General features: G+C 48.6%; 1 long non-coding RNA gene across 1 annotated transcript in view; it reads left to right on the forward strand.

The window, feature by feature from the left end:
- Positions 1-339: 339 nt before the first annotated feature.
- Positions 340-9,817, forward strand: part of LOC121026936 (uncharacterized) — a 16,040-nt gene continuing 6,562 nt past the window's right edge. Inside the window, exons 1-3 of the long non-coding RNA XR_005788499.1 lie at positions 340-482; positions 1,904-1,948; positions 8,187-8,288. This is a non-coding gene — a long non-coding RNA (uncharacterized LOC121026936). The remainder of the gene's footprint in view (positions 483-1,903; positions 1,949-8,186; positions 8,289-9,817) is intronic.

Consider the following 9,817-nt stretch of genomic DNA (forward strand, 5'->3'; position numbering starts at 1 on the left):
TATTTCCCACTGTGCTCTTGGGAGAGAAGTTTTTTGCATGAGTAGTCTGGGGCCAGTCCTCCCAGGCTAGAAGTGGTGACCCCTATGCTAGGGACTTTTAAAGTTATAACGCACCAATCAAATGTAAGGTGGGGGTCATTACTATCATGACTGCTAGTGCCTGGCTTGCCAAGTCTAAATTGGGAGGCTGAAAGACTGGTTTCACTGTATCCGTGATTGATTTGGTTACATGAAACAGAAGCCCACTCCAGCTAGTTTAAGCACGAAGTGTAATTCAATATGAGGAGTCAGGGCTATCTCACAGATCTCAAGGGCAGGCAAGTCACACAAGGACCTCGCTCCTGGGACTGGCAAGCCATCCGGACGGAAGGCTCTCTGGGAGTGCCCAGCAACCCCTCCCCCCTCCTCTGCCCCCCATGCTTCTTCCAGAACACTGGTTTCCGGCCTCTGTCTCAAATGAGCGTTCTGAGCAAGCCTCCTCAGTGAGTATATGTTACCTTACCTGACCTGTACCTGTACCTAACTGTCTGGGCTCTCCTCATCCTAATTCTAAAATCTGGGAATCTGACTGACCCAGCCTGGCCTCTGGAGTGGTTCTCTCTGAGGCAGGTGCCTACCTCTGGCCAATCAGCTAGACAAGGAGGGGCTGGCTGCATAGAACAAAGATGGGCCCCATTCTCCTTCCCTGTCCGCGTTGGGGTCAAATAGACACAGGCAGAGCAGGTACCCAAAAGGGAACCTACTTCCCTTTGGCCTGTCCTGGAGACTAGGAGGCAGGAGGCCAGCTGGGTCATTTTTCTGCCTAGTCATTTCTCAGTGCCAAGCATCTTCAACGGTACATTTACTCTATCAGGGATCCCTGCACCTCTGGAAACTACAGAAGATTCTGGGAGAGTCTAGTGAAGTGTGTGTAGTTTGTGCTTTGGGGGCTGTTTAAAGCTCCTGGGACTTGCCTACTTGGTTTTCTTAGTTTCTGAAGGGTGGTTTACAGACCGATCCTAAGGGATTTCCTGTGTTGTCTCCTGAGTCATGGCTCAGAAACATGACAGATAAACCTGTTGCCTTTGACCGCTTACTTCTCCCACTGATTCCATCTAGTCTCTGTGTTTTCCTTTGCTGGGTGTGACTCTTTTGCATTCAAATGCCATCCACCTCTCAAGTGGGGAAACTGAGACAGAGAGGAGAGATGAATGAATGCAAAGATACCCAAGGGTGATATGGGAAGCGATTTCAGATAGTATGTGGACAGACATGATGTTGGTCTCATAGTCGTCGTTTGTTTGTTTGTTTAAGTTTATTTATTTTGAGAGAGAGAGAGAGAGAGTGCACACGTGCGCCCACGAGAGCACAGGGGGAGGGGCGGAGAGAGAGGGAGAGAGGAATCTCAAGCAAGCTCTGAACTGTCATCGTAGAGCCCTACGTGACACAAACCGTGTCCCATAAACCGTGAGATCATGACGTGAGCTGAAATCATGAGTTGGACACTCAACTGACTGAGCCACCCAGGCGCCCCTCCCAGTTGCATTTAAATAATCTATACTATTGCCTAAGCTGTGGCTAAATTCACTTAAGTAAAATAATCAATTAAAGAAAAACATGAAGTAAATAAGCTTATAACTTATATTGGATAAGGCAAAGTGACGGAGGTAATATGGTATGAGTGGAGTTTAGGAAACACTACATTGATGAATAAGTGAAAGAATGAACAGATGAATGAATGAATGAATGAATGAATAGATAATGGGCAACAGTGGAATCTTTGGGTTTTATTTCCTTATAGACTCAGAATTACTTCCCAGTTCTTGGTTTTCAAGTCAGATTCATCAGGGCCCACAAGACACAAAGCTAGCCTCACTTACCATATGGAACAAAATCTGTTTACTATACTGTTTTCATTGTTCAGGTCAGCAAATTCTGGCTTCAATGGTGACTCAGTCTACCTTTTAAGGTGAGTGTCTTAATGTCTGGTTGCCCAGCTGCCTTTGGGGACTTATCCCTAATCTTACAGAAGGGAGGGTCTTGAGGAAACAGATGGGGTCTTTGGCTTCCCCTGGGGATCCCTAAATGCCATCTCTCTTTCTTGGCAAAACCCTGGGCCTGAGCCAGGACTGAGTAATAGAGGGGAAACCACCCTGGATGGAATGGGACAGGCCCAAGTGACCTTGGGCAAGTCCCTGCCCTCCTGCACTGGTCTCAGATGCTTCCTCTGATAAACAGAGAGTTTAACTCCACCTCATTTTTCTGTCCACCCAATAAACGTCTACTGAACTCCTACTACATTCCTGGCATTTGCTTGGCATGTGGGCAGATAAATAGAGGAATTAGACTCAGTGCCTGGAAGAACCCACAGTCAGGTGGGGTGGGAGAGAAGGCACATATAACATATAATTACAAATACTCTTGGTGGGTGCTAGGGGACGTGGACAGTCCCCGCCAGATCTGGGATCCCCAGAGTGTGTCAGTCCAGGGACAGGAATACGTGATTGACTTGGCAAGATTACAGGGCTGCACCCAGAGAGGCGTTGGCCCTTAAGGTCAGGAAAGCCCTGGCCCAGCTTCAGAGAGCAAAGCTGGTGAACGGGGGCTTTGGAATCCGGCAGATCCAGGTTTCACTCCAGAGCAGACACCGACCAGAGGCAGCAGTGTAGTTCTCTGGGTCTCAAATTGTTCCTGTTGTCAAAGGAGGATGCCCCCAAGCTCCCTGGGACTTTGGACGTTCCATAAGATGACAGAAGTGTGGCACAGAGGCTGGCGCGTAGTGTGTGTTTCCACCGTCTGGGCACGAGGGGGCGGAGCTGCATGCCCCCCCTCCCCCCCATTCTGGGACACACCCGCACTTTGCCTCCCTGGCTAGCCTCCCCAGGGCAGACTTTCTTGCTAACGGCCTCTGGCCCCAAGAGGGATCTGGTTAACTCTTTCCTTTAAAAAAAAAAAAAATTTTTTTTTAAATGTTTATTTATTATTGAGAGACGGAGTGTGGGAGGGGCAGAGACACAGAATCTGAAGCAGGCTCCAGGCTCTGAGCTGTCAGCACAGCCCGATGTGGGGCTTGAACCCATGAACTGTGAGATCATGACCTGAGCCGAAGTCGGACACTTAACCGACTGAGCCACCCAGGCACCCTTGCCTGGCCCTTTCTTGATCCCATAAATGCTACAGTGGGCTTTCCTCCTTCCAGGCTAGAGTCCTTTCCACCATGCCCCTCTGCCTTGCTGATCTGACTGTGAACTTGGTATGTGCTGAAGCCACGGGTGGGACTCCTCTGGGGTAAGCCGGGGCAGGCTGCGGATTCCTTCCTCTCTCCCCAGCAGCGGGGCACTGCTGGAGCTCCCTCCTCCTGCCCAACAACTTGCTGAGGACAAGGTGACATCCTTCCTCCCTTCTCAGAGGCAGGACTGACTGGCTTCCTAGAAGAAGGCTTCAGGACAGGCCCAGCGTCAGACGCACCCAAGGGAGGCAGGAGGAAGCTGCTGGCAGGGGGAGGGTGGGAGCGTGGGGCAGCAGTGGAAGGACAGGTTCACCCGCATTCTTGGCAGGTCCCAGGATTGCAAAGCACTTTCTGTTTTTGTCACCGACTGCCAGTCGCTTACTCTGCCAAGGCCACAGCGCACCAAGCTTTTCAGAGCACGGAGCCCTTCTGTTTGTAATTCCTGCTCTCCACAACATGAGAGATGGGTCCCACTGGCTCTGTTTTACAGATGAGGAAATCGAGGCCTCGAGAGGAAGAGTCGCATGTCCAAACTCAGATGGGCTGATGGGAAGGAATCAACATTTCATCGAGAACATGCCACAAGCCAGGCCCGTTCCATACGCGAGAACCGTGCCTCCGTTCAACAGCCCAGCAAGATGCCTTGTTCAGGTTTTCCCCACTCTGCAGATGAGCTGCCCCAAACCCAACTTGGTGAACACACTTGCCCGGGGTCCCAGAACTAGGAAGCCCAGAGCCAAGATGTGAGCGGAGATCCACCGGGCTCCTGGTCCTGCTGTGCTTATTTCCCTCTCCACGGTAAAGGCTAGGAGGAAGCAGAGACTCAGAAAGGTTCAAGCTGGGCCAGGGTCACACCAGCCGCTAGCAAGTGGCAAACGTTGTTTTCCACCCAGGTCTAACTCCAGAACTTCTGCATTTCCCGCAAAGCCGCGTGGTCTCAATAACTTCTTTTGTGGAGCAACTGACTGATACCAAATCACCACAAATGACTCAGAGACAGAAAGACCGAAAGGGCCATGAACCTTATTACTGTTGTCGTTAACGCTGTTCTTCATCGCAGGGTCAGCATTTACACCGTATGGCTCAGACGGGCAGAAATAAGACTTGTTTTCTTTTGCAACTGAGCCTGACTTGATCACAGCTTCCCTCCCCCCCAGTTTTATTTCTGAGTGAAAGTTTATTCTCTGCACGGCAACTGAATAAAATGCATGATCCTGCGCTTTCTTTTGTTATAAAGGACATTTGAGGACAACCAGTAAAATCTGAAGTCTATAGCTTAGATAAGGGTGCTGTATAGTGGTGACTCTCTAATCTTAATAATTGTTCTGTGAGTATATAGGAGGATGTCCTTTTTTTTTTTTAATGTTTATTTATTATATTGAATGAGAGAGAGAGAGAGAGCACGTATGAGCAGGGGAGGGGCTGAGAGAGATGGAGAGAGAGAGAATCCCAAGCAAGTTCAGTGCTATCAGCACAGAGCCCGACTCAGGGTTTGAACTCACAAACTGTGAGATCATGACCTGAGCCCACATCAAGAGTCGGATGCTTAACTGAGCCACCCAGGTGCCCCGAGGATGTCCTTGTTTTTAAGAAATACATGTTGAAGGAGGCACCAGGGTGGCTCAGCCAGTTGAGCGTCTGACTTTGGCTCAGGTCATGATCTCCAGGTTCATGAGTTCGAGCCCCACATCAGGCTCGCTGCTGCCAGCCTGTCAGCTCAGAGCCTGCTTCAAATCCTGTGTCCCCCTCTCTCTGCTTGTGTTCTCCCCCAGAACAAATAAATATTTTTTAAAAATATGTGCTGAAGTACTTAGGGGTAAAGAGGTAATGTGTCTGTAGCTTTTAAATATTTCAGAAAAACAGGATACATGCACTGCAGAAAAACACACAGAAGCGGAAAGCAAATGCGGTAAAATGTTAACATCTGGGGAGTTGGGGTGAAGGGTATCTTGGAAGTCTTTGCACTATTCTTGTGACTTTTCTGTAAATCTGAAACGATGTCAAAAGCAAAAGATTTGAATTCAAAAATGTATTCTTGTTTGGGCAAAAAGTCACATCGGGATCCAAAATCTGATGGTGTCCAACTGCCTCCCCTCAGGATGACATCTGGGGCCTTGGGCCTGGGCTCCTGGGCGGGCTGGCCCTGCTGGTGTCAGCTTCACTCCCCATCATTTCTCGGCTGGCATGACTGGTCCAGCCTGGTGCTGGGCCCGAGCCTGTGTCGCTCCAGAGTGCGCTCCAGTCATGGCCTCTGGTGTCAGTGCTGTGCCCTGGGAGCCCTTCTCATCCTGACCCCAAGTCTCTCACAATCAGTGTCTTACCAGTGCTTGGATACACCCCACTGGAAACTTCTGACGCTTACCATGACCCACAAAGGCCTTGGGGGAGTCACGCTCTCGTATGAGTCAGTCCCATCAGGAAAACGGAAGTCACACTGGCTGTTTTAAGAGAGAAATCTTAATGTAAGGAATTGGCTCAACAGTATTGGACAAGTGGAAAAGCAAACAGTGAGATATTAGAGGTATGACTGCAGGAAACAGATACCGTCCCTCGGGATGGGGGGACAGAGGGAGAAGCTGAGATTATTAGAATCTAGAAACTGGAACCCCGACCCTTGACGAGGGCACGCCTGTGGCTGGTGTTGATACATCCACAGGGAGGCCGGTTCTGGGGATGTGAGAAACAGTTGGAAACTGGAACCAGTTGCCACTGCTGGGGCGAAGAGCTATTGTGAGGTGACGTTGCTACAAAGGAAGGGCCAGCAGGAAGCCTCAAGTCCTTTTCCGGTGGCCATCTTGTGCTCTCTAGCGCCCCCTATGGACAGAGCCTGCCATGGAAACAGCTGGAGAAACAAGTGTCACAAGACAGAACAGACAGGTGGGTTTGGGGTTAAGAGCCAACAGCTTAATAACTGGCACTGGGAGAGGGGTGGGAAGTGGGGTGGACCTGGGCAGAGTGAATGTGAGGTTCTTTTCCTAAATAAGCCTTACGGCCATTGCACCAGTATGGCTTCCATGTGGGCCCCCGGCCCTCTGTGAGGTGATGTCCTCTCCAGCACTAGCAAGGCACATGCGTCTTAGCTCCGGATACTTCTATCCACATCCACTGGCTGTTCACCCTCCCTGGGCAGAAGATTCCAGAGGCAGGCTCCAGACTCGAATCCCTTCTCAACCCAGACAGGAAGAGCTCCTTGTCCGACACGAGAAACTTGCCTGCTCTCTCACTTCAGTAAACCTTTTATTCTCCGTCGTCCGAGTTTCATTTAAAGTGTCATATGAACGTTTAGTGAAAGAGAAGATTTTACAATTCTGGAAAAATTTTTTTTCTCCCCGGTATATGTTGACTCTTGCAAGTGAATGTCCAGCTCTTCAAAGCAATTTTGCTTCGGATCCTTTTAAAAGTCCAATCTGACATTCAGGGGGGAACAATGACTTCTTTCTCCAAGGCTGTTCTCCACCGCCCCCTCAGACAATGAGTGGAGGGCCATTAAACAGCAAGAAACATTTGGGCGAAGAAAAAAAAACCTCCATGTAAAAATTCCCAATATTATCCTGCTCCAATAACACGAACTGAGTACACACTGTGTACTCGGTGCCCTGCTGGGCACGGCCACCTTCATCCCATTTTGTCTTTTGAACAACCCTGCGAGGAAAGTACAAAGGTTTCCATGACTTTAGAGCCTCAGCTTTTCCCCACTGTGCCGCACCACCCTTCTGGGGCCACTTCTATCCTTTCACCTTTTGGAAAACTGAGGCCTGGCAGCAGTTACGCAAACCAGCAATGAATATGAGTTCCAGAGCAGTCTAGCACTGGGCAAGTAACTGAACCTCCCCTCCTATAAAGTGGGGATGTTGTAAGGATTGAAGGTAATGCATGGGAAGTTTGGGGCACAGTGCTTGCAAAACAACAGGTATTTGATAAATGGTAATATTATTACTATAGCTCCTAATAAAAACAATAATAAACAATGTTTACGGACGGGCTTTTATGTCGGGCACAGGGCTGAGAACTTTGTGTGTGTTAACTGTGTGAAAGCCCGCGATCTCCCTCCATTTCATGCTGGGATACTCACCCCGCCCCACTGGGAAACCTCACTGGTCTCGTTCATGCAGCGCCCCACCCTGAGGTCACAGCTCTGAGCGTGAATAATGCCAGCCACAGGAGGACATCCATTGCTCCGGACTGTGCATCCATCGGGAGGGCTGGAAACATCTACACAGCCCATCGCATTTCGTTAGCGGCGTGGTTTTCTTTCATTCCGCGGAGGGTTGTGCGAACTGCAGCTCCCAATCTTGGTGAGAGTGAACGCTTTTGTTGTGTAATTGAGGAACGTGAAGGCTTTGTGATGTTGTTATTCTCTTTGTTATTTTTTATATTATTATGTCGGATTTACCCAAGACTTATGAGAATGGTAGGGAGAATTCACGAGCTTCCCTTAACGTGACGTGATGTTTCATACCCATGGCACGTTCTTCGAAACTAAGAAACTGACGTTGGACAACACTATTAACTACCAATTGTATTTGGATTTCACCCGTTTTCCCACTAATGTCCCCTCTCTGTTCCAGGATCCCATCTAGGGTCCCACGTTGCATTTGGTCATAATGTGTCCTTAGGCTCCTTCAATCTGTGACAGTTTCTCAGTCTTGTTGTTGGTTTTTGTTGTTGTTGTTGTCGTTGTTGTTTTTATGACATTGGCTTTTGAAGAGCGTTGGTCAGGTATGCCGACCTGAGGCTTTGTTCGATGTTTCTCACGATTAGACTGGGGTTGGGGATTAGGTGGGGGGGGGGGGGGGTGGGGGGTGGAGAATGTCCCAGAAGTGAGGTGGCCTTCTCCTTGCGTGCTACCTGGGGATATATAATAGCATCGTGTCTTGTTACTGGTGATGTTGACCTTAATCATTTGGTTAGTGTCATGTCTGCTAGGTTTCTCCGCGGTAAAATTGATGTTTTTTTTTTTTTCTTTTCCATACTTTAGAAGTGAGTCACTAAGTCCAGTCCTGGAGGAAGAAAATTAAGCTCCACTTCCCCAGAGGGAGAAGTATCAGAGAATCCGTGGACATCTGTTCCAACCACTATGGTAATTAATATTCTGAAGAAGACACTTTGAGGCAAGGCAGATATTTTATTTCTCCTTCAAATTTCCCCCCCTCTTTTCGCATTCACCAGTGACCTTGCCTGCAGCAGTTAGTGACGTGCTAGAGAAGAATACTTTTAACAACAACAAAAATACCGTGGTATCCATTGTTTGTGAAAATTCGTAATGTCAATAAGCCCTTGTGAAATCCGTTTTTATACTGTATAAACCACATTAGAATCGACACGGTCTAGCTGGATTTAACACACGTTGTATTCAGGGCTGACTCAGTGCTGGGACCCACCACTGAGGCCACATTGGCTTGGGATTATTGAAATACTTCTGCCCTCATTGGTAAATAGTGACTGCCTACACCCCGCGCTGAGTCCCACCCTCCTCAAGTCTTGGGAAATTTCTCCTCATGTCTCCACAAATGAAAAAAAAGCCACACTCTCTAGACATTTCACTTGCGAGTACAGACCGAAGTTTGTGATCACCTCGCTGCAAGGGAAAAAGTATCCAGCAGGGTAATTCAAAGGTTCACCCCCGGGAGGGACGTTTTATGGGAAAAGAGAATGCCTGGAGTAGATTTTGCTGGATTCGCTAGAAAAAGAGACCACGGCCTGATTGTCGGGAAGGTGGGAGCATGGGCTCCGGAAGTGGATCTGGGGACAATTTTGCGGATTTGACACTGTCCGACAACGAAAGCTTTCATCTTTGACACAGGACCGGAGCCCTCTTTATCCTTCATCCCCAGCTCAGGCTAGGCAACTCCCATTCTGCTAATCAGCCCTGTGCTGGGCTGGCGGTGAAACACTTTGAAGAGTATACAACTGTTACCTGTGCACACAAGACGTGTTAATCATCAGTCTGCGGTTTGGTTCAGGTACAGAACTCCGAGGAAGCAGGCTTTCGAGCCAAATAGAGCTAGTTTTGAAAACCAGCATATCGGGGCGCCTGGGTGGCGCAGTCGGTTAAGCGTCCAACTTCAGCCAGGTCACGATCTCGCGGTCCGGGAGTTCGAGCCCCGCGTCAGGCTCTGGGCTGATGGCTCGGAGCCTGGAGCCTGGAGCCTGTTTCCGATTCTGTGTCTCCCTCTCTCTCTGCCCCTCCCCCGTTCATGCTCTGTGTCTCTCTGTGTCAAAAAAATAAATACATATTCAAAAAAAATATTAAAAAAAAAAAAAAAAAAAAAAGAAAACCAGCATAAGATACAAGTTCTGGGGCAGTCGGGCAAGTTGTCGAACCTCACTTTTTGTAAATCAGGGGTGTTTTGCGGATTTGAGATCACGGAGGAGAAGTGTTCAGCCCAGTGCCTGGAAAAGAATTTGATAAACGGTGATGCTATTAATAATAACGAAAAACATTTATTGACCAGTTACTATGTCCGGCACGCAGCTCAACCCTTTACATGCATTAGTTACTTTAATCCTCATAATAACTGAGTTAGGGGCTTTTAGCATCACCCCTACTTCACAGAAAATGGGAATCCAGACTCTGAGAATTCAAGTAACGCATCTTACTTAAAAAAA

Source organism: Herpailurus yagouaroundi, unplaced genomic scaffold (genome assembly GCF_014898765.1).
Source record: "Herpailurus yagouaroundi ecotype Mexico unplaced genomic scaffold, PumYag 77, whole genome shotgun sequence".
NCBI classification, from domain to species: domain Eukaryota; kingdom Metazoa; phylum Chordata; class Mammalia; order Carnivora; family Felidae; genus Herpailurus; species Herpailurus yagouaroundi.